This window comes from Callithrix jacchus, chromosome X, assembly GCF_049354715.1.
Source record: "Callithrix jacchus isolate 240 chromosome X, calJac240_pri, whole genome shotgun sequence".
Taxonomy (NCBI): Eukaryota; Metazoa; Chordata; class Mammalia; order Primates; family Cebidae; genus Callithrix; species Callithrix jacchus.
In genome coordinates this window covers 19,774,582-19,800,628 of record NC_133524.1, presented here as the reverse complement: position 1 = coordinate 19,800,628, position 26,047 = coordinate 19,774,582, and the positions used below count along the sequence as shown (strand labels likewise).

At 42.5% G+C, this 26,047-nt stretch overlaps 1 long non-coding RNA gene across 1 annotated transcript in view; it reads right to left on the bottom strand.

Annotated features, from left to right (window-relative positions):
- Positions 1 to 237: 237 nt before the first annotated feature.
- The window catches only part of LOC118150464 (uncharacterized), a 105,927-nt gene continuing 80,117 nt past the window's right edge, over positions 238 to 26,047 (bottom strand). Inside the window, exon 3 of the long non-coding RNA XR_004738594.3 lies at positions 238 to 846. This is a non-coding gene — a long non-coding RNA (uncharacterized LOC118150464). The remainder of the gene's footprint in view (positions 847 to 26,047) is intronic.

Sequence of the window (26,047 nt, the reverse complement as noted above, 5' to 3'; positions counted from 1 at the left end):
TCCCTCCCCTGCTTACCGCGCATAGGTGCTTTCCCAGCGCAATTAGAGCAAGAGCCACAGTTCCTACCAAGACCTATTAAGGCATGACCTGATCCACCGACTTCTCCCCTCCTCACTGGCCTTCTATTTGGCTGTAGCCTGGCCACATGTCTCTCCCTTCTGTTCCACCAGCCCACGCCCAGATCTCTGCATAGATGCCCACTTCCCTGCCCCGGGGGCTCACCAGATAAAGGCTGCCCTTCCCTGCTGCCTCCAAGCGACTTTTCCATGTGACTCGACCCATCTGCTCTGTGGAATGATTTTGTTGATGATGTGTTGATCATGGGTGTTCTTCGCTGCAATGGGAGGATCCCTGAAGGGTAGGTATCTTGAACACGGTGTTCCTCTCAGAGCCTAGCATGGTGCTAGATGACATGTTTATGGAATCTTCTCCATCAGACTAATATTCTATCACAAAACCCTTGGGGAATTCTCTTGAGTCAGTTGCATCTGTGTACTACAAGAAGCCACAGTCCATCAGTGAGAATGAGGGTCCTTAGGACGTCCTGGATAGAGAACATGCCAGAGGGTTGTGCTTCTCTCACATTCTTGGTCCAGTGTAGGGACACATGGGGAATGGGTGCCCTGTGAGGCTGCCACGGATTCAACTTCTGGAGGTCTCAACCTCTTCGCACGTAGACAAATGAGTTTAAAAGGGGAAACGTGGCTTCTGCATCTTGGCACTTCTTGTTTGCTGCTCTTTTACACATTTGAGAATGCAGCCTCATCTTCTGGAATAAGTATGGTTTTAGGTTCAGTGTTGGCAGGACGTCGGTTTCTTCAAAATGAAAAAAATATCATGCAAATCTGAAACAAAGTTGGAATGATCTTATTTCACTTTCTGGTCATTCATTGATACGTGTTATGGTTTTAGGTTCTCTTAGACTGTGCTTCTCAAAATCTCAGGAGTAATTTCGTCCCTAGGAGCCATTTGGCAGTGTCTGGAGATATTTTTGGTTGTCACTGCTGGGGAGAAGGGCGCTACTGGCACCTGGTGCAACAAGACCAGGGACATTGTTAAACATCTCACAGTGCACAGGAAAGCCCGCAACAAAGAATAACCTGTTACCAAATGTCAGCAGTGCTGGAGTTGAGGGCTGTGGTCCTAGACTTAGAAAAGAAATCATGCATTGCCTGAAAAGAAACGGCACGTTCTTTCTAGAGGGTGAAAAATACAGATAAACTCAGAGAAGAGAAACTGCAAGCAACTGTCAAACTTTCGGTGTTTCAGCTTTCTAGTATTCTTTTTTCTAAATAAAAATATTAACAAAAATGATATATACCAGAAACAGTTTGTAACTCTTTTTTTTTTCTTTTTATTCTTGACATGGAGTCTCACTCTGTCGCGTAGGCTGGAGTGCAGTGGTGTGATCTCGCCTCACTGCAACCTCTGCCTCCTGGGTTCAAGCGATTCTCCTGCCTCAGCCTCCCAAGTAGCTGGGACTACAGGCACAAGCCACCACGCCTGGTTAATTTTTGTATTTTTAGTAGAGATGGGGTTTCGCCATGTTGGCCAGGCTGGTCTCAAACTCCTGACCTCAAGTGATATTTACATTTTTCTGGTTTTATCTATTACTCTCGAAGCTCTGATGAAAGATGAACATTTTGTATGCAAGTTTTGTGCACCAGTGTGATTACTTCCATAGGCTATATTCTTAGAAGCTGGACTGCTGGATCAAAAGTTTTCAGGCTTTAATGTCTACCTTTGAAAACAACTAACTGGATGGTCAGCTCATTATGGGTGGAGACATATTTTGCAGTCCTTAGTATCTCTTACTGTAACTAGCTGTCTTAGGTGAGGCAGCCCCCCCAGCAGATCTTGAGAATAATATTTGAGGCCGGGCATGGTGGTTCACACCTGTAATCTCAGCACTTTGGGAGGCCGAGGCGGGCGGGTCATCTGAGGCCAGGAGTTCGAGACCAGCCTGGCCAACATGGTGAAACCCCATCTCTACTAAAAATACAAAAATTAGCTGGGCGTTGTGGCATACGCCTGTAATCCCAGCTACTCAGGGAGGCTGAGGCAGGAGAACTGCTTGGACACGGAAGGGAGAGGTTGCAGTGAGCCTAGATGGTGCCACTGCACTCCAGCCAGGGTGAGAGAGTGAGACTCCATCTCAAAAAGAAAGAAAAAAAAAGAATAAGATTTGAGTGCGGACAGGGCATGATGGCTCACGTCTACAATCCCAGCACTTTGGGAGGCTAAGGCGGGAGAATTGTGAGTGTAGGAGTTCGAGACCAGCCTGGGCAATATAGGGAGACTCCTATCTCTACAAAAATAAAATAAAATAAAAACATTATCTGGGCATGGTGGAACTCGCCTGTAGTCCTAGCTACTCAGGAGACTGAAGTGGGAGGATCGCTTGAACCTGGGAGGCAGAGGCTGCAGTGAGCCAAGATTGTGCCACTGCATTCCAGCCTGAGTGACTGTGTGAGACCATGTCTCAAAAAAAAAAGAAAGAAAGAAGAAAAAGAAAGAAAGAAAAAGAAAGAAAGAAAGAAGAAAGAAAGAAAAAGAAAGAAAGAAAGAAAGAAAAAGAAAGAAAGAAAGAAAGAAGGAAAGAAAGAAAGAAAGAAAGAAAAAGAAAGAAAGAAAGAAAGAAAGAAAGAAAGAAAGAAAGAAAGAAAGAAAGAAAGAAAGAAAGATATGAGTGTCAGTAGTTTATTTGAGAGAAGCATCAGTCAGGGAGTGTGGAAGTGAGACAGGGAAGAGAAAGAAGCCAGTGTAAGGCATTTAAAGGAGCAGGTTACCTTTGTGGACAACTGGAGCTTCCTATCCCTGAGAAGCTCTGGGAGAAAGTGCAGAATACATCTTGGGGAGAGGAAGCTGGGGTATTGATCCTCCCACTCTCATTGATCACTGGTGGAGGGAGGGCTCTCCTGGGGGAATTCCCTGCTACCCTGGCCTTCCCTACAAGATGGCTCAGCACAGGCCCACCATCGCCAGACACAGCCCCTGGTTGGAGAGTGATGGGTGCTTGCAGAAAGAATCCACCATCCAGCATGGGTACAGTGAATGCTAAGGGTGTTACCATTGGTGCACTGACAGTGTGGGCTGCCCTGGCTCCATAGTGAACACATAGCAGATGCCCACTCAGTATTTTCAAATAAACTAATGATACTGGCAGCTTTTGTCCTTGTAGGATAAAAGAGTTAGGCCTTTTTAGAGTAGGAGGTGAACTGAGGTTCAATCCAGGCCAAACCTCCCACTTCACAGATGAGCCAGCAGGTCCAGAGAACTGAAACATGTTGTGAAAGCAAGGCTTCCTTTCCCACCCAGCGATGGAGCCTGCTTATGTGTGGGGTCGTGAAGCTGATCATTCTCATCGACAAGCATTCAGCTCTGCATGCTGGGTTGCATGGTTACTGTCTGTTCCTCAAACATTTCATCAGAAGTCTCTTCTCTTTCAGAGCTTTGAACCTGGAGTGAAGGATAAGGCAAAGCTAACTCTGCAGCTGGGGACTTATGGTGCGGAGTGGAAGGGGACTGGCTCCAGGGATGCAGCAGGAGGAGTCCACTGGCTGTGGGGTTGGGTTGAGAAAGGAGGAAATACGAGAGTTTGGTTCTGTACAAGTTGCATTTCAAGTTCCTGTGGGCCATCCTGATAGACATACGCAATGTGCACCAAAGCAAACCCAGATGCTAAAATAAGCTTTGTGTTTTTTAGAAATATAACTGGGCACCATGGCGCACACCTGTAATCCCAGCACTTTGGGAGGTCAAGGCAGGCAGATTGCTTGAGTTCAGGAGTTTGAGATCAGCCTGGGCAACATGGCAAAACTCTGTCTCCACCAAAAATACAAAAAATTAGCTGGACATGGTGGCACACACCTGTGGTCCAGCTACTCAGGAGCTGAGGTGGGAGGCTCACTTAAGCCTGGGAGTTTGAGGCTGTTATGAGCTATGATTGTGCCACTGCACTCCAGCCTGAGCAACATACTGAGACCCCCATCTCTACAAAAAAAAAAAGAAATACAAAAATTAGCCAAGTGTGGTGGTGCATGCCTGTGGTCCCAGCTACCCTGGAGGCTGAGCTGGGAGGATTGCTTGAGCCTGGGAGGTGGAGGCTGCAGTGAGTTGTGATCATACCACTGCACTCTAGCCTGGGTGACAGAGTAAGACCTCCTCTCAAAAGAAAAAAAATATATGTGTGCGTGTGTGTGTGTGTGTGTATACACATATATATGTGTATATATGTGTGTATGTGTATATGTTTGTGTGTGTGTGTGACACACACACACACAATACAGGCTAATTTATAAAATATCAAAAAATGCAAAAAAGACAATAATCACAAATAATCCCATTATATAGATATCAGCATTGTTCATTAATACGCTGTATCTTTTCACAGTTTTCTCTTTTCCTATTTTGGATATCTACATTTTTTATTTATCAGTGTTTAAGTATTTCGAAATTCCACAAATGTGAGTGAATTCTCTGTTTTCAAAAACACAGATTAAAGTTTTTCTAGAGCTGTGATCCGCAAGTTTTTTCTATAAAGCTTCAGACACTACATATTACAGGCTTTATGGGTCATATGGTCCCTAAGTCACAACTGTTTGATTCTGCCACTGTAGTGACTAAGTGGCCACAGGTAATATGTAAAAAAAAAAAAAATGGCCATGGCTGTGTTCCAATAAAACTTTATTAAAAAGAAACTGGTTGGATTTAGTCCGTAGGCTATAGCTTGCTGATCTCAGCCCTAGATTAATATTTTCTGATGGGCACTGTGGCTCATGCCACCTGTATCCCAGCACTTTGGGAGACCAAGGCAAGTGGATCACTTGAGGTCAGGAGTTCGAGACCAGTTTGGTCAACATAGTGAAATCCCATCTCCACTAAAAATAAAAAATTTGCCGGGCATGGTGGTGCATGCCTGTAATCCCAGCTACTTGCAAGGCTGAGGCAGGAGAATTGCTTGAACCCATGAGGTGGAGTTTGCAGTGAGCCAAGATCGCGCCTTTGCACTCTGGCCTGGGCAAAAGAGCGAGACTCTGCCTCAAACAAACAAAAAACAACAACAACAAAACCCTTCCAATCTTAGTTCTCTTCTAGGGGTTACCACCATAGTCAGGTTTGTGGGCATTTTTCATGTCTGTTATTCTATGTGTTCACACAAAAGTGTGTGTGTGTTTGAGAGAGAGAGAGAGAGACAGAGAGAGACAGAGTTCCGTGATTATCAACATTGGCTTTACATTAGAATCACCTGGGAGCTTTTGAAGCCCTTATACCTGAGTCCCATTCATGACTCTGATGTAACTGTCCTGGGCACTGCCTGGACATTGGGAGTTTTAAAAGCTCCTCAGCTGATTCTAATGCATAGATTCGAATACACAGCCATGATAAAGACCCACGAATCTAAAGAAATACATCATATTTTTTTCTCTCTACATAAGTGATAATAGCAATTATTGTTTGGCAAACTTTTTTTCCCCACTTACAAATATTTCTTAGAGATCAGTACATGTCAGCACATACACATCTTCCTTTTTTTTTTTTATGGAGTCTCAGTCTGTCTCCAGGCTGGAGTGCAGTGGCGTGATCTCGGCTCACTGCAACCTTCGCCTCCCGGATTCAAGCGATTCTCCTGCCTCAGCCCCCCAAGCAGCTGGAACACAGGCATGTGCCACCATACCCTGCTAATTTTTGTATTTTTAGTAGAGACAGGGTTTCACCATGTTGGCCAGGATGGTCTTGATCTCTTGACCTCGTGATCTGCCTGCCTCAGCCTCCCAGAGTGCTGGGGTTACGGCGTGAGCCACCCGCCCAGCCTCCCTCATTCTTTTAAATGCTACATTGCATACCAATGTATGGGGCCATCTTCATTTACGTAAGCATTCTAATACTGATGAGCATTTCCTTGTCTTCTAGATTTTCATCCTTGCAAATGATGCTGTAATAAACATCCTCCCACATGTTTCTTTGAGAGAGCATGTGAGTGTTTTTCTTTTTTGAGACAGCATCTTGCTCTGTCACCCAGGTTTAAGTGCAGTGGCACGATTACGCCTCACTGCGGCCTTGACCTCCCAAGCTCAAGCAATCTTCCCACTTCAGCCTCCCAAATAGCTGGTACCACAAGTGTGAGCCACCACACCCAGCTAATTTTTGTATTTTTTTTGTAGAGAGGGGTCTCACTATGTTGCCTAGGCTGAGGGTGTTTCTTTAGGGTATATATCAGCAATAGAATTGCTAGGTCAATGGGTGTGCATACTTTGGATTTTATTGCCATTGCTACATTACCTTCAAAACAGCAGTGCAGCCTCACAATCTCATCACTCCAAGACCCCATCATGGGTACTTTGCAGCATATGGTGGGCACATTGCACTGCCTTTCTAGAACTAGAAGCATTGTAAACTCTGAAACACAGCTGGTCCTATGGATTTCAAATAAGGGTCTGTGGACTGCGCCCAGTTTACATCCCCAACAGTAATATCTGAAAGCACCTCTCACAGCCCCTGATGTCATACTTCATAAGTTTTGCCAATCTGATGGGGGAATAGTAATAATCTCATGGTTATTTAGTTTGTATTTCCCCATTCCTAATGATTTTGTGCATCTTTTCCTAAGTAAGTGATCATTTATATTTCAATGGGGTCTGTATAGCACCTTTAAAAATCCAACCCAATGAATGCTTTCTATAGCAACTCTAAGACTATTAAACACTCTCAATAGGCTCATGTCAGCTCAGGTTAAGGTTTTGGAATCAGATGGATTCAGAATGAATTGGATTTTACCACCACATGAATCAGCAAAATCCTTTAAATTTTCAGAACTTTTTGGATATCAGGGTTGGAGTGATGAGATTGTGAGCCTGCACTGCTATTTGAAAGGTGATGTAGCAATAGCAATTTATATGCTTTTCATAGCAACAGCCGATTTATGTCCTTTGCTCATTTTTCTTTTGGGTGTCTTTTTTTTTTTTTTTTGAGATGGAGTTTTGCTGTTGTTACCCAGGCTGGAGTGCAATGGCTCGATCTCGGCTCACACCACAACCTCCGTCTCCTGGGTTCAGGCAATTCTCCTGCCTCAACCTCCCGAGTAGCTGGGATTACAGGCACGTGACACTGTGCCCAGCTAATTTTTTGTATTTTTAGGAGAGATGGGGTTTCACCATGTTGACCAGGATGGTCTCCATCTCTTGACCTTGTGATCCACCCACCTTGGCCTCCCAAAGGGGTATCGTTTTCTAATGAATTTTTAAGAGTTCTTTATATGTGCAGTATATTTTTTCCCTGTCACATGTGTTGTCTTTATTTTATTCCAGTCATGTCTCTAAGCCTTGTCTATGTTGCTGTCTTTTGTTGTACAGATTTATATTTTTTTTAATCTGTTTTCTCTGAGACAGGATCTCACTCTGTTGCTCAGACTGGAGTGCGTTGGTGCAATCATGGATCACTGCAGCCTTGAACTCCTGGGCTCAAGTAATCTGCCTGCTTCAGCCTCTTGAGTAGCTGGGACTACAGGCATGCGTCACATGCCCAGCTAATTAATTTTTTTTTCTAGAGATGCCATCCCACTATGTAGCCCAGGGTGGTCTTGAACTCCTGGGCTCAAAAAATCCTTCCACCTCAGCCTCCTAAAGTGCTGTATTACAGGAGTGAGCCACGGCACCTGGCCTTATTTTTAGTTTTGATGCATTTACACTTATTAATCATTTCATCTCAAATCATATCAACCATTAATGATTTTGTGGAGGGTTTTCTTGGTCTTAAGAAGGCCTTTCCTAACTCTGAGGTTATAAAGAGATTCTACATTTTCTTCCAATGTTTCTATATTTTTATGTCTTTTACTCACCTGAAATTTATGGATATGTGCATGCACATATGTTGGCTTGAATGGCATGATATGGAAATCCAAACTCTTCTCCTCAAACGGATAGCTAATTATCCCAGCCCATTTATTGCATAGGCTATCCTTTCCCCATGGATCTGAACTACCACTGCTGTTATCTACTGTCATCTCTTGGTATAGGCCGGGGATTGGTTCCAGGATGCCCTCCCCCGACTGCATATAACAAAATCCTCAAATACCTAAGTCCCACAGTTGGCCCTGTAGAACCCATGTAGAACAAGTCATTTGCAGGTGTTGCATCCCAAGAACACTGTTTTGTTTGTTTGTTTGTTTGTTTTTTGTTTTTTTATGAGATGTCAGTCAGGCTAGAGGGCAATGGTGTGATCTAGGCTCACTGCAACCTTCACCTGCCAGGTTCAAGCAATTCTCATGCCTCAGCCTCCTGAATAGCTGGGATTACAGGTGCCCACCACCACACCCAGCTAATTTCTGTATTTTTAGTAGAGATGGGTTTTGCCACATTGGCCAGGCTGGTCTCAAACTCCTGACCTTGTGATCTACCCACCTCGGCCTCCCAAAGTGCTGGGATTACAGGTGTGAGCTGCTGTACCCAGCCCCAAGAATACCGTATTTTCAATCTTCCTTTGGTTGAAAAAAAAATTGTGTGTAAATAGACTCTCATAGTTCAAATTCATGTTGTTCAAGGGGCAACTGTATTTGTTTTATTTCTTTAATTAACAAACACTTCAATTGTACTTGCTATGTGCCAGGCACCAGTCAAATCACATCATCAATATTAACTCATTTAACCCTCACATAGAGATCCATGAGGTGGGAACTCCGAGCATTTCCTCTTTACTTATGAAGAAACAGGCACATGAGGGCCCATCTAGCAAGTGGTTGAGCCAGGATTTGAACCAAGGATGTTTGCAGCCATAGACCAGAACAGAGTCTCTGCCCCAAGTTCGACTTCTAGGTATCTACCCAAGAGGGATGAAAACATACGGTCACTCAAAGGCTTGTACTTAATCTCCAAATACACCTGAGTCTCTTTATTAGGGGATCTGAATTCCTTTCTATTGCTCTATTATTTTTTTGTGTCAATACCATACTGTTTTTAATTATCATAGCTATGTAACATGCTCTTCTATCTGGTAGGAAAAGGCATTCCCTTATTGCTCTTCTTTTAAACAATCTCATGCCTATTCCAGTGCATTCTTATTTCCATGTGAATTTTAGAATCATTCTATGAAGGTCTGAAAAATCCTCAGGCACAGTGGCTCATGGCTGTAATCCCAGCACTTTGAGAGGCTGAGGTGGGAGGATTGCTTGAGCTGGAGATTTTGAGACCAGCCTGGGTAACATGGCGAGACCCCATCTCTACAAAAAATACAAAAATTAGCAGGGCATGGAGATGCATGCATGTGGTCTCAGCTACTTGGGAGGCTGAAGCAGGAGGATTGCTTGAGCCCAGGAGGTTGATCCTGTAGTGAGCTGTGACTGCATCACTGCACTCCAGCCTGGACATTAGAGTGAGACCTTGTCTCAAAAAAAAAAAATTCTCTTGCAATATATGCTTTAGTCAGGTTTCACCAATTTCTCTTCAGAAGCTGATATAATGTAGTAGTTCAAACACCAGCTCCTGAGCCAATTTCTTGGGTTCAGTTCCCAGCTCTGATGCTTACTAGCTGTGCAACCTTAAATAAGGTAGCTAATCTGTGTTCTAGCTTCTTCACAGGGCAATAGGAGATGATAAGAGTGATAGCCCTTTGGATTCTTGAGAGGATTATATTTAATCTCAAGAGGATTAAGTATTTAATTTGCTACTGCAAATACATGTCAATTACTTAGCTTTTTCTTGTTTTTTTGCATTTCTTCTTAGACTCACTCAAAGGTATTTTATCATTTTTGTAGCTACTGAAAATGAGATCTCTTTTTCTATTACAACTTATAATTTGTCATCACTAACACGTCTGTTCATTTTCAGTGGATTTGCTGGAAAATCATACTGTCAGCATATAGTCTGACAATGTTCTCCTCTTTTATTTGTATCTCATTTCTTTTTCTTGTCCTGATGCCTTGTCTAGGATTCTAGCACATTGTTGAACAGTAGTAATATTGTGCTTGTCTTGTTCATGACTTTGTATGACAGATACTATTGGTTGCATCTTGGTTAGGCCATTTTGCGTTTCTTCTTTTGAAGAGAGCCTTGATTTTGTTCAGGTGTCAGACACCCCTGCCACTCAGTTCTTGGGAAGAATCTTAATTTAAGCCAATCATGGCAATTCCATTCTGCTTGCTATTGACAGGTTTCAGCATGGGCCTGGAAGGCAGTTGTGATTAATGAGACATGAGGGAACTGGGGACTTCTGGGAAAGTTTCCCTGACTTTTAAGAAAAGATTGAAAGAAAAGACATGCTTTCCTTCCCAAGTCTAGCCTTTGGATGCTGTTGTATGAGGATAGGATTCTTAGAGCAAAGGCAATACAAAATGGGTAGTGAAGGAAGGTAGTTATAAATATCAGCTATGACTATGTGACTAGTATAGGAACCAGAACTGTAATTGTCATGAGTATTTCTTATTTTGTTGTGACTATGTGTATGTGAAATATCTTTGTTTTTTTCCCTTTCTTATCCCCTTATTATGTAACACAAGATGTGTTGATTCTATATTATAGTATTTAGGTATTATTAACTTTACATCATAGTATTTAAGTTATGAGATGTCAAAGAGAAGGGTAAACATCAAAGAGTTTACCTTCTTTTCTGGGGAAGGGGTTAGTGGGTTTTCAGTTGTATGCAGGCTGGTTCTATCATGTTAGATGGAATTATGACCTTGTTATTATCTCTATTTGGAGATGAAATGTGGCTTAAGGAGATGCATATGGATACCAAGTTCACAACAGATGGACTTGTGATGTTTAATTTTATGTATGAACTTGCCTTAGCCATTTTGCCCAGATATTTGGTCAAACAGTATGCTGAGTGCTTTTATAAGGGCATTTTTGAGGGAGATTAACATTTAGATTGGTGGACTGAGTAAAGCGCATTGCCCTTCATAAAGTGAGTGGGCCTCATCCAATCAGTTGAAGGCCTGAATAGAACAAAAGACTGACCTTCCTCAAGCAAGAAGGAATTCTGCCAGCATACTTCCTTCAAACTTGAACTTCAACATTGACTTTTCCCTGGGTCTCCAGCCTACTGTTCTACCCTGCAGGTTTTGGACTTGGCAGCCTCCATAATCACATTAACAAATCTTAAAATAAATCTTTAAACTCCAAGCCTGTTTCTCACATTTGGTAGCCTTGTGACTCTGGACTAGTTATCTTACCCCTCAGCTCTAGGATTTAGAATTCTCTCTTGTGTTTTAAGTTAATCTGTTTTGTCATGGTGTTTATCTTCTAAATGTCTTTCAGGGAGAAATGCCTTTAACTATGCTCTTAATTTCCAGAAGTGCATTGCTGAATTACAGCTATGCACCACATAACAACAATTTAGTCAAAGAAAAAATGTACAGTGGCTGATGCTCGTAATCCCAGCACTTTGGGAGGCCAAGATGGGTGGATCACAAGGTCAGGAGTTCGAGACCAGCCTGGCCAACATGGTGAAACCCCGTCTCTACTAAAAATACAAAAATTAGCTGGGCATGGTGGTGTGTGCCTATAATCCCAGCTACTCGGGAGGCTGAGGCAGGAGAATTGCTTGAACCAGGACCCAGGAGGAGGAGGTTACAGTGAGGCTGAGATCATGCCACGCCACTGCATTCCAGCCTGGGTGACAGAGTGAGACTCTGTCTCAAAAAAAAAAAAAAAAGAAAAAAGAAAAATGTATATAGGACAGTGGTCCCATAAGATTATAATGGAGCTGAAAAATGACTATCTCACAAATCCTTACACTGTGTTACAGTTGCCTACAGTATTCAGTACAGCAACATGCTAGACAGGTTTGTAGCCTAGGAGCAATAGGCTATGCTATGTAGCCTAGGTGTATAGTCGGCTACACCATCCAGGTTTGTGTAAGTATACTCTATGATGTTTGCACACAGATGAAATTGCCTAACAAGGCATTCTGAGAACCTATCTCCATTGCTAGGCAACAGATGACTGTATTTAGAATTAGATCACAGTCATGGCCATCCAGGTAATCAAAGGTCATTGAATAAAATCAACCATTCATAGCAATAAGAGGCTAGAACTTGAAGTGAACATTCTAAGAAATGTAAGTTCCTGTAAGAAGCATTCATAGCTCCAAGTTTACACGTCAACAGTCCTTGCAAGCAAAGCTTTCAAGGTTTCAGAAGCTTCTTTGGATTTTTGTTGTTTTATTTTCTTTTTAAGGGCAACTTTATGATGTCAACATACAGAATAACTACAGCTTAACTAATTTTTATGGCAACTGATATAAACTGATTTGCTCACACCCAGCTAAATAAAGGCTGATTGTTAATTTGGGGCTTTGCATCTTCAAAACGGTTTCTTATATTTTCTTTAAGGTTTCTGTTAAAATTGTGATCTCTTTTTTGAGAGAGAATTTAAATACAGTAAAGTGCACAAACCTTAAAGAGTACAGCTTGATGAATTTTTGTATATGGCTACACCCGTGGAACTACCACTGAAATTAAGATATGGAACTTTCTAGCTTCCCTGAAGGCTCCCTCATGCCTCTTGCCAGTCAGTACCACCTTCCCAGAAGTAACCACTGTTCTGATTTCCATGGCTTAGTTTTGCCTGTTTTTGAACTTCATATAACTGGAATCATAGAGTATGTGTTCTTTCTTGCCTGACTTCTTTCATTTGACTTCATATCTTGAGATTTGTCCATGTTATTGAATGTACTCTGCTTCTAACTTGATCTTGATTAAAATTAAAATCATTTTGGTCTATATTAACTTGGTTACTTATTTGTAAAATGGGATATATGACAGCTACCTCTCAGGGTTTGGGGAAGCATCAAATTTATAGGCAGCTGTATTCATATTAGTTTCATGGTTTGATAGTAATAGGTAATAAATATGACTGGAAACACTAGGTGCAGAACAAAAGCCCATGGTGCTTCTCTGAACAGAATGCAAATGCTATCTTGGGAGGGCCTTTCTTTAGGTTACAGAGCATGTCCTTTGCTGACTTTGTTGCCCCCTTTTCAGAGAGAAAAAGCTCTTTGCATCATTTCTCCACCCAGAATACCACTGAGCCAAACTAAAGACTGTTGCTAATACTGAGTCAACTCATGAGGAAGATGTTATTTTCCACAGATCTCTGTGATCTGTGTGGTTTGGATCTGCTGAAAGGGTAGGCTCCCCAAAGTCCCATTCATACATATAAGCCTGCTCCACTGAGTCTTGGGAAAGCCACACTCTATCTGAGCGATATCCTTGCTTTCTGTCATCTGGACCTCCTCTCCAGCTGGAGGCGGAAGGATCCTTGCCGCCAAGGATCTCTCCATACTGGCCACACATCTGAGACATCAAGGAGCTGAAGCATCTCCAGAAGGAATCTGCAATTCATTATGCTTCACGAGTTGCCGTCAGTACAGGACCAATTCTTTTAAGGCCCTGGATGAAGCGCAGTGTGCGACTTTGGCAGGCTTACCTAAGTCACACATTCGTGGGGGAGGTGGAGAACACCAATGCCGCTTGGAAGAACCTCACTCTTTGCAGGAGAGGAGAGCATCACCAGCCAGGACATTTGGCAGTAGAGTCCTGCCCTCCTGGGCACAATCAGCTCTATCTTTTAGTCATCTGCAGTATGGAAAGTTTGGCTGCCTATTGAGAGGGATGAAATGAATAATTTTCCTGTGCTCTGTTGAGCTAGGATAGGCTTCTGACATTTGTCTTACACCACAGAGTAGTAACTTCCTTTAATAAACCACAGGTTCTATTTTGCAGGCTGGGAGCTAGAAGTGGGAATTACACAGGGAGAATTGGCCTTATGGGTAGATGGGCAGCTACCCAAAAGCATGGCAGAGGGGATAAGAGCCTAGACTCTAAAGTCAGGCTGCCTGAGTTCAAATCCTGGCTCTACCAGTTACTTGCTGAGTGGCTTCAGGCAAATAGCTATGAAACCCTTTAAGCTTCAGTTTCCCCATTTGTAAAATGGGAATTACTTTACCTAAGTCATAGAGTTGTGAGGACAAAACATGATCGTCAATATACAGTATTTAGCTTATCATGCATTTCGATACAGGCTGCTTAATGTAATAGGAGTAACCCTCAGTCTAAACATTCAAATATAAAAACATTTACTTTAACTTAATTTCAATTTTAGGCACCCATCTTGCCATGGTGGAGGGAAATTTGAGCTCAAGTATTGAATCTTCTCCCCGTTAGGGCTGTGCAATTGTTTTATGGCTATGGACCATTTTCCTGTATGGGACAGGGTCCTAGTTCTCTTTCAAGCCCAGCAGTTCTGGTGCTTCCAAGACACATTTGGCTCATGAGACTCCAGCAAAAGTTGGAACCCCATCCCTGGGAGCCAGTGTCCCTTAGCACATCACATGGCTATAGCCTCCAGGTCTTGCCACCTTCCTGGGGCATTGACAAGGCAGCAGGGAATATGAGGCGGCCATCTCCCCTTCCCTCAGGCCCTCATCAGAGAACATTCCATCGTATTCTATAACTACAACCCGTCCCGCAGAGCAAACACTTCAATTAAATTCACTAGACTATGCTAAGTAAATGTAAGAAAGGATACTTTACATGTCTGGTGATGAAACGAAGCAATTAATACATTTCTTAGGAATTGAAATTGTCATTTTCTTATACACTGTCCAAGATAACTAGGGTTTTATGTGACAGGCACAGAAGGCACAACTAGATTTTATCTGAAAATTATATTTTTTCTCTAATTTTTAAAACTTATTTAGAAAAATGTATGTGCTCACGTTGGCAGCACATATACTAAAACTTATTTGGATACACAAAAGTAACTACAATAATAGTACAACAAATACTTGTACGCCATTCACCTGGGTTTATGTATTGTTAACATTTTACCACATTCGCTTTCTCTCCCTCACTCTCTCTCTCCATAACTTTAAATAAACCATTTGAACACAAGTTATAGACATGATAACCTTTTACCCCACCCTGAATACATCAAGATGTGTCTTATGACCAAGGAAACTCTTCTGAAAAAACAATATAATTATCAACATCAAGACATTCAACGGTGGTAGACATGATACTATCTTCTACGTAGAGTCTCTATTCAAATCTTACTAATGGTCCCAATAATGTCCTTTATAGCTTTTTTTCCTTTCCAGGATCACTTGCTGTATTTAGACGACATGTTGAAGTCAGCACTTAAGACCACCACTAGAAAAGCACTAGATTAGGAGCTGGAAGCATAGAGTTTCAATGACCTTTTAACCTCTCAGAGCTCCAGATCCCTCTCTTAGTAACGAAGAGAAATGCACACCCCTGCCCCTCTCTTAAGGTTGTTGGATCAAATGAGCCATTCTATTCTTTGTGACTAGCAAAGCACTATGCAAGTGACAAAAGTCATATCAGAGCTTCAGGACGCCTCATTCTCCTCAGATGACAATTCTTTCTTTTGTTCAATTAAAAAGGTTTCTTGAAGTTCTACGAATCTGTAATTCTCGTTCTGTAATCTTCTTCCCTGCAAAACTGAGGTAGACCCTTCACACAATATACAGATCATAAGTGCACAGCTTGAGTTTTACGGACCTATACCTATGACACCTCCACCCAGATCGAGATACAGAATGTTCCTATCACCTTAAAAGGTTCCCTCGTGCCCCTTCTCAGTAAATCCCATCCTCATCCCAGGAGAAACTGCTACTCTGACATATTGTCACATACTCATTTGGTCTTGAAGTTCATGTAAATGAAATCATAGAGGATATGTTTTTTTGTGTCTGGCTTCTTTTTCTGAAAGTTGTTGGATAGATGCATCCATATCATTGTGTGTAGGGATAGTTCATTATTTTCTTGATTGCTGTGTAGTATTTTATTTCGCTTATGTCACAATGTGTAGTTTTTGAGACAGGGTTTCACTTTGTCATTCAGGCTGGAGTGCAGTTGACAGCATGGTGGCTCACTGCAATCTCAACCTCCAGGTACCAAGCGATCCTCCTGCCTTAGCCTCTCAAGTAGCTGGGACTACAGGCATGCAGCACCACACCCAGCTAATTTTTGTATTTTTAGTAGAGATGTGGTTTTGCCATGTTGCCCAAGCTGGTCTCGAACTCCTGAGGTTAACCAATTTGCTGGTCTTGGCCTCCCAAAGTGCTAGGATTACAGGTATGAACCACTGTGCCCAGCCTTGCAATATTTATTTACTCATTTTACCTCTGATGGACATTTGTATTGTTCCTAGTTTTTGTCTGTTATGAATAACCATGCCATTTTTTTTTTTAAGATAGGATCTCACTCTATCACCCAGGCTGGAGTGCAGGGGCATGATCACGGCTCATGGCAGCCTCAAACTCCCTAGGCTCAGGTGATCTTCCCACCTCAACCTCCCAAATAGCTGGGACTACAGGCACGCACCACCACACCTGGCTAACTTTTGTATTTTTTGTAGAGATGGGGTTTTGCCATGTTTCCCAGGCTGGCCTCGAACTCCTGGGCTCAAATGATCCTCCCATCTCAGCCTCTCAGAGTGTTGGGATTATTGTAGTCCCAGCTACTCAGGAGGCTGAGGCAGGAGAATCACTTGAGCCTAGGAGGCAGAGGTTGCAATGAGGCAAGATCACACCACTGCACTCCAGCCTGGGTGACAGAGTGAGAACCTGTCTCAAAAAAAAAATGATAATACTTTTGTACTTGTCTTCTAGTAGATGTGAGAATGCACTGTTGCTGGTTATGTGTCAGGAGTGGCATATAACCAATGGCAACGCTCAATCATAGAGTGAACACAAATTCAGCTTTTACGGAGTGGCTGTACCTATTTACACTCCCACCAACATGTGAGACTCCTAGTTTTTCACATTATTACCAATACTTGGCACGTCAGCCTTCCTTTTACGCTTTAGCCATTCTAGTGGATATGGAGTGATGCCTCATTGAGTTCTATCTGCATCTTGGCATAGATTTTAACTGCTCAGTGAGTACGTCATGGCTGCTGATTCAGGGTCAGCCTTAGGGCAGCTGCCTCTGTGAAGAAGTGACTGGTAGAGCACAAGGAAGGCTTCTCAGACCCAGGCTGGGGCGAGGCCACAAAAGTCATCATTAGAGAAGAACTTTTTTCTTGGGGTGGTCATTTGTCCCATCTGTGGCCACCTGGCATCTTTTGTTCTTTATTTTTTAAAATTTCTTTTTCTATTCTACACCTGGCATTGTGCCACTGCACACCTTTATATGTGAAATAACTTTCCACATGGATGCTGACTTCATAAAGATTGAAATCATACATTTAAAAAAATATATTTTTGAGACAGGGTCTTGGTTCTGTCACCCACTCTGGAGTGCAGTGACACAATCGCAGCTCACTGCAGCCTCAACCTCCAGGCTCAACCTTTTCAGCCCTGGAGAAAGAAGTTGCAGCTATTTCCCACCAATTAGATGTGCCTGGGTAAGACCTGGATTTGTGTCAGAAACGTGTGGGAGCAGGTGCTATGAGGAACCTATTTTCTGGTGATGGGGATGGAACCCGCTTGCTTCTTCAGAGGTAGCATCCAGCTCTCACTGTCACCTCTGAGAGCTGCAGGGTCTGCATCGAGTCCTAGTTGTCTACTGTCGGCTGAAGCAGACCAGTGATGGTTTGGGAATGTTCCTGGATGCTTTGTGCTTGAGCCCAACTCTCTGCCACCTTCATCCCAACTGCCAGAGGGTTTGTGAACTTCCTAATACTGTTTATTTTAAAGTTAGGAAATAATTTTACATTTATATAAAAGTTCAGTTCACATTTCCTAAGAAAAAGGATAGTTCATATAACCATAGTTATATAACCATAGTTCAGTTATTGAGATATCAGGAAATTTAATACGTTTTTTTTTTTTTTGAGATGGAGTCTCACTCTGTCACCTAGCCTGGAGTGCAGTGGCACAATTTCGGCTCACTGCAACCCCCACCTCCTGGGTACAAGGGATTCTCCCGCATCAGCCTCCTGAGTAGCTGGGACTACAGGTGTGTGCCACCACATCTGGCTAATTTTGTATTTTTAGTAGAGATGGAGTTTCACCATGTTGGCCAAGCTGGTCTTAAACTCCTGACCTTGTGATCCACCTACCTTGGTCTCCCAAAGTGCTGGGATTACAGGCGTGAGCCACCATGCCTGGATAATGTTAATATTTTCATAAATATTTGTGTTTCCATTTCATCATCTGATCTAATAACATCCTTTACAATATTTTTCACTACCAGTACAAGATCCAGTCTAGGATCAGGCATTGCATGTAGGTGCCATGTTTCTCATGCTCCTTTAATCTGGGACATTTTTAGGAGCAGGATAATTACATGGTCTTCAAGTATTTTCCAACAGATTGCTTATTAGTTGAAAGGAAGAAAATGATAATTACACAGTGCAGAAATCCAACAATGCCTTGACTGGGTGATCAAAATTAACACTCAGAGTGAGAAGGAAATGAACATCACGGACCTCCAAATGTGACACCTGGAGGAGGGTGTATCTCACTCACTCTGTCACTTACATAATGCTCTCACTGGGAATGCATGACTGTAACCCAGTCATGGGGGAACATGAGACAAATGCAAATGAATAGCATTTTATTTAATTAAGAAGAGGCACGTTAAACATTAAAAGTTATGATGAACTTTTAATGTTATAAAAGACAAAGACTGTGGAAATGTTCCTAATATTCTTTAATAACTTCCTTTAAAAAAAAAAGAAGCTAGCTAGGGAGAATTTTGTTGTTTTTCTTCAAATAATGCAAATATCATGGGAACAGATTATCCCTTGGCCCATTATCAGTCACTAGAACCTAAGGGTGAATGAGCTTCCGAGATCCCTTCCAACAAGACAGGTAGCTGTGGAGAGGGAAATCTGAAGGAGGCTGAAGTTCTTGATGTGCCACACTAGTTACTCTGCCTCCATCCACAAACACAGAAACAATCAAATCAAAATCAGTATTCAAGACAGCAATGAACTAAAAAATGCATAAAAGGGCTTCCTCAGGGAAGATGTGTAGGTATCTGGAAATTGGGAAAGTGGAGGGAACTTAGGGGCCGATGAGAAGCTTTAAAAATAAATTTGCTGGTCAAAACAGCTTCATTGCCTGCTAGGTTGGCATTGCCCAGAGTAGGAGCCATGGTTAGCTATATCTAGAATCACTGCCATATTATTCAGCAATCCCACTTCGGAGTGTATATACCTGAAAGAAATGAAATCAGTATCTTGAAGAAATGTCTGCACTCCTATGTTCATTGCAGCAATAATTCACAATTGCTAAGATATGGAAGCAACCTAAGTGTCCATTAATGGATGAATGGACAAAGAAAATGTGGTATATAGATATATGATGGAGTATTATTCAGCCCACAAGAGAAAGAAATTCTGCCATTTGCAACACTGTGAATGAAGCTGGAGGACATTACGCTAAATGAAATAAGCCAGTCATAGCAAGACAAATACTGCTGATCTCACTTATTTGTGGAATGTAAACAAGTCAAACTCACAAAAAACAGAGTAGAAGGGTTGATAGACATTTGTGTTGTTTCCAGCTGTTGGCTGTTTCTGAATAGTGCTGCTACGGACATTTGTTTACAAGCTTTGGTTTGAATGCCGGTTTTCACAGTAGAACTGCTGGGTCATACAGTAAGTTTACATTTAACTTATTTAGTTATCATCTTCTATGATTTAAATGTTTGTCCCCTCCAGAATGAATGTTAAAATTTAATTGCCATTGAAACAGTATCAAGAGATGGGAGCTCTGAGAGATAACAGGCTATGAGGGCTCCACCCTCATGGGTGGGATTCGTGCCATTATAAAAGGGTGAGTTTGGTTCCCCTCTTGTCCTCTGTCTCTCCTTCTCACCTTCTGCCATGTGAGGACACAGCAAGAAGGCCCTTGTCAGATGCTAGTGTCTTGATATTGGACTTCACAGCCTCCAGAACTGTAGGCCAGTAAATATCTGTTTATCATAAATTACCCAGTCTCAGGTATTCTGTTAATAGCAGCACAGAACAGACTAAGACACCACAGAATTGTTTTCCACAGTGGCTGCACTATTTGACCTTCCCATGATTTGTGTGATTTTGAAATCCTTTTGAAATAGCTCCACCAAGATCTTTCCAATCAAGTGTATGTTTTGGTTTCATTCATTCCAGTCACAGTAATGGGGGTCTCAGGTTATACAGGGCCTTCTCTGGGGCAGCACAAGTTAATGTGCTGTCATCTTGGATGGGGGCCTCAAGCTCTGATCCTAAGAAGCCTAGGCAGTAATGTGATAGCGTGAAGTGGGTCAGTGATAACACAACAAAGCACCATGTGACAAGGATAGCCTGCAGCCTGCTTGTCACACAGAAGCTGGGGCCTTCTGTGGACAGGATGAGATGATGGAGGAAGAACCTAACTAAAGAACCAGATAGCACTCAGTGTTTCAAGACAGTCCCTAAATATTATTTTAAGCTCTAAGGGAAGCAAGAGAGTACAGATGTCAGGGACTAAAGTCAGTCTGCAAAATCCTTGTAAGAGCAAACCAGTTTCCATTGGCCAGAACCCATAGGGCAATGAGGATGAATGCTGCACAGCTCAAGTCTCCAGGACAGGTTGGCTTGGCAAGTTGGGGATGATGCTAACATGAGCCTTTATTTTTCAGAATTCCTGGCCTTTCCCTGCTTTCCTTGTTTCCAGGAGGTGCAGAACAAAGAAAACAAATACTCAGACCAGCTATGTTTATGGTTTGGTGTCTTATTGCCTGCCTCTGCCCTCAAATCAAACATCTTATTTGAGCCTTTTGGGCACCTTGTTTCCCATTGTGTGTTCTTCCTCTTCTTGGCAGTGCTCCCTGCCTCAGAAGCCTACCCTTCCATTCTTCCTACCAAAACCTACTAGGGAAGGAGTCCAATGGCAGCCCTTTACATCTTAGTGAGAAGTTAAATCAGCCAACTCTTTGCACACCTCTAACATCTATTGCTGGATATATGATATGGGGTGGCTGTGTCCCCACCCAAATCTCATCTTAAATTGTTGCCCCCACAATTCCCATGTGTTGTGGGAAGGACCCAGTGGGATGTAATTGAATCATGGGGGTGGGCCTTTCCCATGCTGTTCTCATGATAGTGAATAAGTCTCAGGAGAGCTGATGGTTTTATAAAGAGGTGTTCCCCTACACAAGTTCTCTCTCTTTGCTTGTCGTCATCCATGTAAGACATGATTTGCTACTCCTTGCCTTCTGCCATGATTGTGAAGCCTCTCCAGCCATGTGGAACTGTGAGTCCATTAAACCTCTTTCCTTTATAAATTACCTAGTCTTGGGTAAGTCTTTATTAGCAATGTGAGAACAGACTAATACAATGTGGTTACTTAAGAACATACTGATTCTTCTAGGAATGGAATCGTTGCTATATGTTTCTGAGCATCTATTAAACACTAGTGTACATGGCAGATTCTCCTTTAATCCCCACAACAATCCTATGAGGTAGGCACTATCATCTCCATTCATAGATAAGAAGGTGAAGGTGTCATGAGGTTAAGTAAATTAGACTCAGTCCTACACTACATTCTAAGCTCTGAGGTTCCAAGGAACATGGCTTCCCCATGCCCTTGGCCCTTTGGTTTACAAACAATAGAGGTTTGATAAATATCTAGCTTTTTTTTTCTTTTTAGAAAGTTAAATATACATTTATTTTGGCTCCCTCATCAATACAGCATTAAATGTAAACTTACCCTGAAAAGGGTGGGAGGTAGGGACGGAGGAAGGGCGCATAAGAAGTTAAAACTCCCTGAATTCTATCTTGCCAACATGATTGATTTGATGTCTAATGATCTTCCACACAGGAAATAATTATATCATCAGAAGCCAAAATTTTCAGAAATTGAGCTTAGAGAACTGGTTGGTAACCAAGTACTTTAATTGATTGTTTGACCAGTTCTCTAAAGATATGACATAATCACTCGCCTCCCACTTGATGTCTCCCTCTCTTTCTTTCCAACACAAGTTAATTTATGATTTGCTATGATCTACCTTTTTTTTTTTTTGAGACAGAGCCTTGCTTTGTCACCAGGCTGGAGTGCAGTGGTGCTATCTCAGCTCACTGCAACCTCCGCCTCCTAGGTTTAAGTGATTCCCCAGCCTCAGCCTACCGAGTAGCTGGAACTACAGGCACGTGCCACCACGCCTGGCTAATTTTTTGTATTTTAGTAGAGACAGGGTTTCATCATGTTGGTCAGGATGGTCTTGACCTCCTGACCTCATGATCTGCCCACCTCAGCTTCCCAAAGTGCTGGGATTATGGGTGTGAGCCACCACGCCCGGACCGATCTACCTGTTGTACTATGAGCTGGGATTGTGAGAAAGCCTTGGATTTGGCATGAGGAAGACCAGATTTGGGTTCTAGGTTTGGGATCTTGGGTGAATGACTTAACTTCTCTAAGACTCCCTTGGAGAATGGAGACAGTAGTACCTTCTTTGCCACTGTGCTGGGACCCAGTGAGTGAACCAATATGAACGTTCAGGTCAGGACAGTGCACGTATTTACCTCTGATGACTATGATCACCAGGATCCATTGGTGGGGAAGACCCAGCCCTAAATCCTACTCTTGCACAAGCAGAACAAAATGGGTATAAACCATGACACAGGCAGGGAGCCCTTTTGCCTGTGGAGTGAGTGCTAATGATTGCAAGGCTTTGCTCTGCGAAGCAGTGGTGTGTCCTAGCCCAGAGTCCATGTCCACAAGGCCTCTCGCTCCTCCTGCGGGCCTGTCTTCCAGAGTTCAGGGGTGTACAGCTACACAACCTCAAGAGGGTCATGGCCATGGGCTCAGAGGCTACTGGGTATCCCTAGCTGTGTATAGCTATGGCCTGTGTCCTCAGAGCCCTTCTGGAAGGCAGGTGAAGCAGCTTCCTCACAGAGGCCTGCCTGCCTGCCTTCCAAGCTGCAGGACTGGAGCAGCTGTGGGGAGTAATGCCAGCTGATCACCCACCTGTCCAGTCTAGTGGGGCTGAGTCCACACCTACATGACTTCTATGTTTTGATCCTGGTCCTCAGTGTTCATGACCATGAGCCACTTGGTGGCCTAGTCCATGTGCTGGGTCAGCTCTGGGTAAGACAATGATGAAGGGAAAGGTTCTTCTCTTCAACAGATACTGATTCAGTGCCTACTACAGACTTCTTCCTCCACCCAAGAAGTTTTTTCCATTTTTCTCCTTTCTTTCTGCTGAGGCCAGGGTTTCCCACCACACTGCCCATTCCAGCCTGCCCTAGGAGTAAATGCCCTGATAAACTTATTGGTACCACGCAGCTGGGGAACTGATGTTATATGCCTGCAACTTCAAGGAATGCCCAGAAAAATGTCATGTTTAATCTGAACAAATGAACCACTACCTAACATAGGTGCCGTGCTAATCATGTTTGTATCCTTCTGATTGTAATATATGTGTGAGGGAATTTCTAGAATGGGTGGTGGGTAAGATATTTTAGGACAAGGTCTTTTTGAGACTTTTTAAAAAAATTTTTGAGACAGGGTCTCACTCTGTCACCCAGGCTGGAGTGTAGTAGCACGATCTCAGCTCACTGTAGCCTCGATCTTCTGGGATCAAGTGATCCTCCCATCTCAGCCTCACGAGTGACCGGGACTACAGGAGTGTGCCACCATGCCTGGCTAAAGAAGATCTTCTTGATATGCTTCTAATTTCACCTCACAGAAAGCCACCATCATCTCCTGCTTAGAATATTTCACAGTCTTTCCTTTCATCCTTCACCTCTTATCATCCATTCTCCACACAGATGCCAGAACGATTCATTCAAGTTCAATCAGATCATTCCTCACCTTAAAATCCTCCAATCATTTTTTCAGTCCCACTTAGAATGAAACCCCAGTGCCTTCCCATGTGTACAAAGCCTGGCACAATCTGGATGCTGCCTCTGATCCCACGTTTTGCTCACTCCAGACCAGCCACATTGGCCTTCTTGCTATTGTTGGGATGTCAAGGTTATTCTCACATCAGGGTCTTTGCGTTTGCCATCCCCTCTGCTAAGAACACTCTCCTCTCCAGATATTCTCATGGCTCACTCTTCCACTAGTGGGGTTTTTTTTTTTTTTTTTTTTGAGACAGGGTCTCGCTCTGTCACCCAGGATAGAGTGCAGTGGTGCGATCATGGCTCACTGCAACCTCAGCCTCCTGGGCTTAAGTGATCCTTCTGTGAGTAGCTGGGGCTATAGATGCACACCCCCACACTCGGCTGATTTTTGTATTTTTTTGTAGAAATGGGGTTTCACTACGTTGGTCAGGCTGGTCTCAAATTCCTGCACTCAAGGAAGCCTCATGCCTTGGCTTCCCAAAGTGTTGGAATTACAGGCATGAACCACCAATTTTGATATCTGCTTAAACAACATCTCTTCAGAGAGGCCTTCCCTGACCATCCTATTAAGACAGCCACCCACCTAGCCACTTCCTATCCTTTCACAACATCAGAGGTCTTATCACCCCCTGGAATGCCACTGCCCACTTATTTGTTGACCTGTTGTCAGTCTCCTCTATTGAAATATAATCAGGACATTGCCTGTTACATTTACACTACATTCCTAGCATCTAACACAGGGCCCCACATATAGGAGGAGCTCAATTAATTTCTGTTGAAATAATAAGCCACTGACTTCACCTACATGTAAAACTGGTCTTGCATATAGATGGCTTTTGTTCCTCAGCCCTACCAGAAATTAGAAATTCACAGCAGAATCTGAAGAGTATGTAGATTAGCAGATTTTCTGTCAACTTCAGGTGTGGCAGCAAATTCAGGTCTTTTTTTTAGCATAATGCCAGAGCATAATTTTAATTTTCTCAAACAAAAACACAAGCTATGTTATTATATATGTATCCATGTGTATCAAACATACACATAAATGTAAATGTAATTGTTAAAAACTTAACAGTAAGGATAGAGAGAATGACAATATTCAGGGATTATCTCTGCTTATACTTCAATTGTAAAAGCTAATTATTTGTTAATCTGAACTTTTAAAATTAAAATCATTGAAGTTGGTTAAACTTGGTTCTTGCTTTATATACATTAATGGTAAAAGTCAAATATGCTTTTAAAATAAAAACTTTACTTATTAATGGGCATTAATGACTTATCTAGGTGTAACCATCTCAAAATGATATTTATAGATTTCAATGTAAACTGAAGGGTAACTCCTACAACTTCCCCCATTATTCTTGTCAATTGCGTTTTGATGATATGAACCGTAGTTTCGCATAATCATTTTCTTTGTGAGATTTACTTATTTTGCTATGTAAGAAGACTGCTACCAGGTGTGGTGACTCACACCTGTAATCTCAGCACTTTGGGAGGCTGAGGCAGGAGGATCACTTGAGCTCAGGAGTTCAAGACAAACCTTGGCAACAAAGCAAGACCCTGTCTCTATAATAAATTTAAAATAAATTTAAATTTATTTTATTTAATTAACAAAGCAAGACCCTGTCTCTAAAATAAATTTAAAAAACTAGCCAGATATGGTGGCATGTGCCTCTAGTCCCAGCTATTCAGGAGGCTGAGGTGGGAGGATTGCTTGAGGCTAGGAGTTTGAGGCTAGGAGTTTGAGGAGTGGCACCTATGATGGTGCCACTGCACTCCAGCCTGGGTGACAGAGCAAGACCCTGTCTCAAAAAAAAAAAAAGAAGATGATGATGATGATGATTGCTATATTTAAATTAGCTTATAAATCATATCTTGTAAAACTCTCTTAGTCAATCAGAAACCACACTGTCACTGATATTTCTAAGTAGTGGGGATGCTTTGAGAGATACTTCAAACTTAGGTAGGTATATACAATGTCATTCTGGTGTTCACCGGGATTTCACATTTTTTTGTAGTGCCATTAATTTGAGATGGTACCTTTTTCAGAAAGCAGTGTAATTTTGTGTGCTTCTCAGAAAAAAACCCCAATAACACTCCTCTCTCCACCCAAACCAACAAACCAAAAACTCCAGAAGCCTGCAGTTTACTCACGTGCTAGGGATGCCCACACTCTCCTATGAAGGAATATTCATGATCTCCCATGTGAAGTGAAATGCTTGTTATTTGTCAAATATACCTTAATAAAGCTGATTTTAAAGGTTTGCTTTAC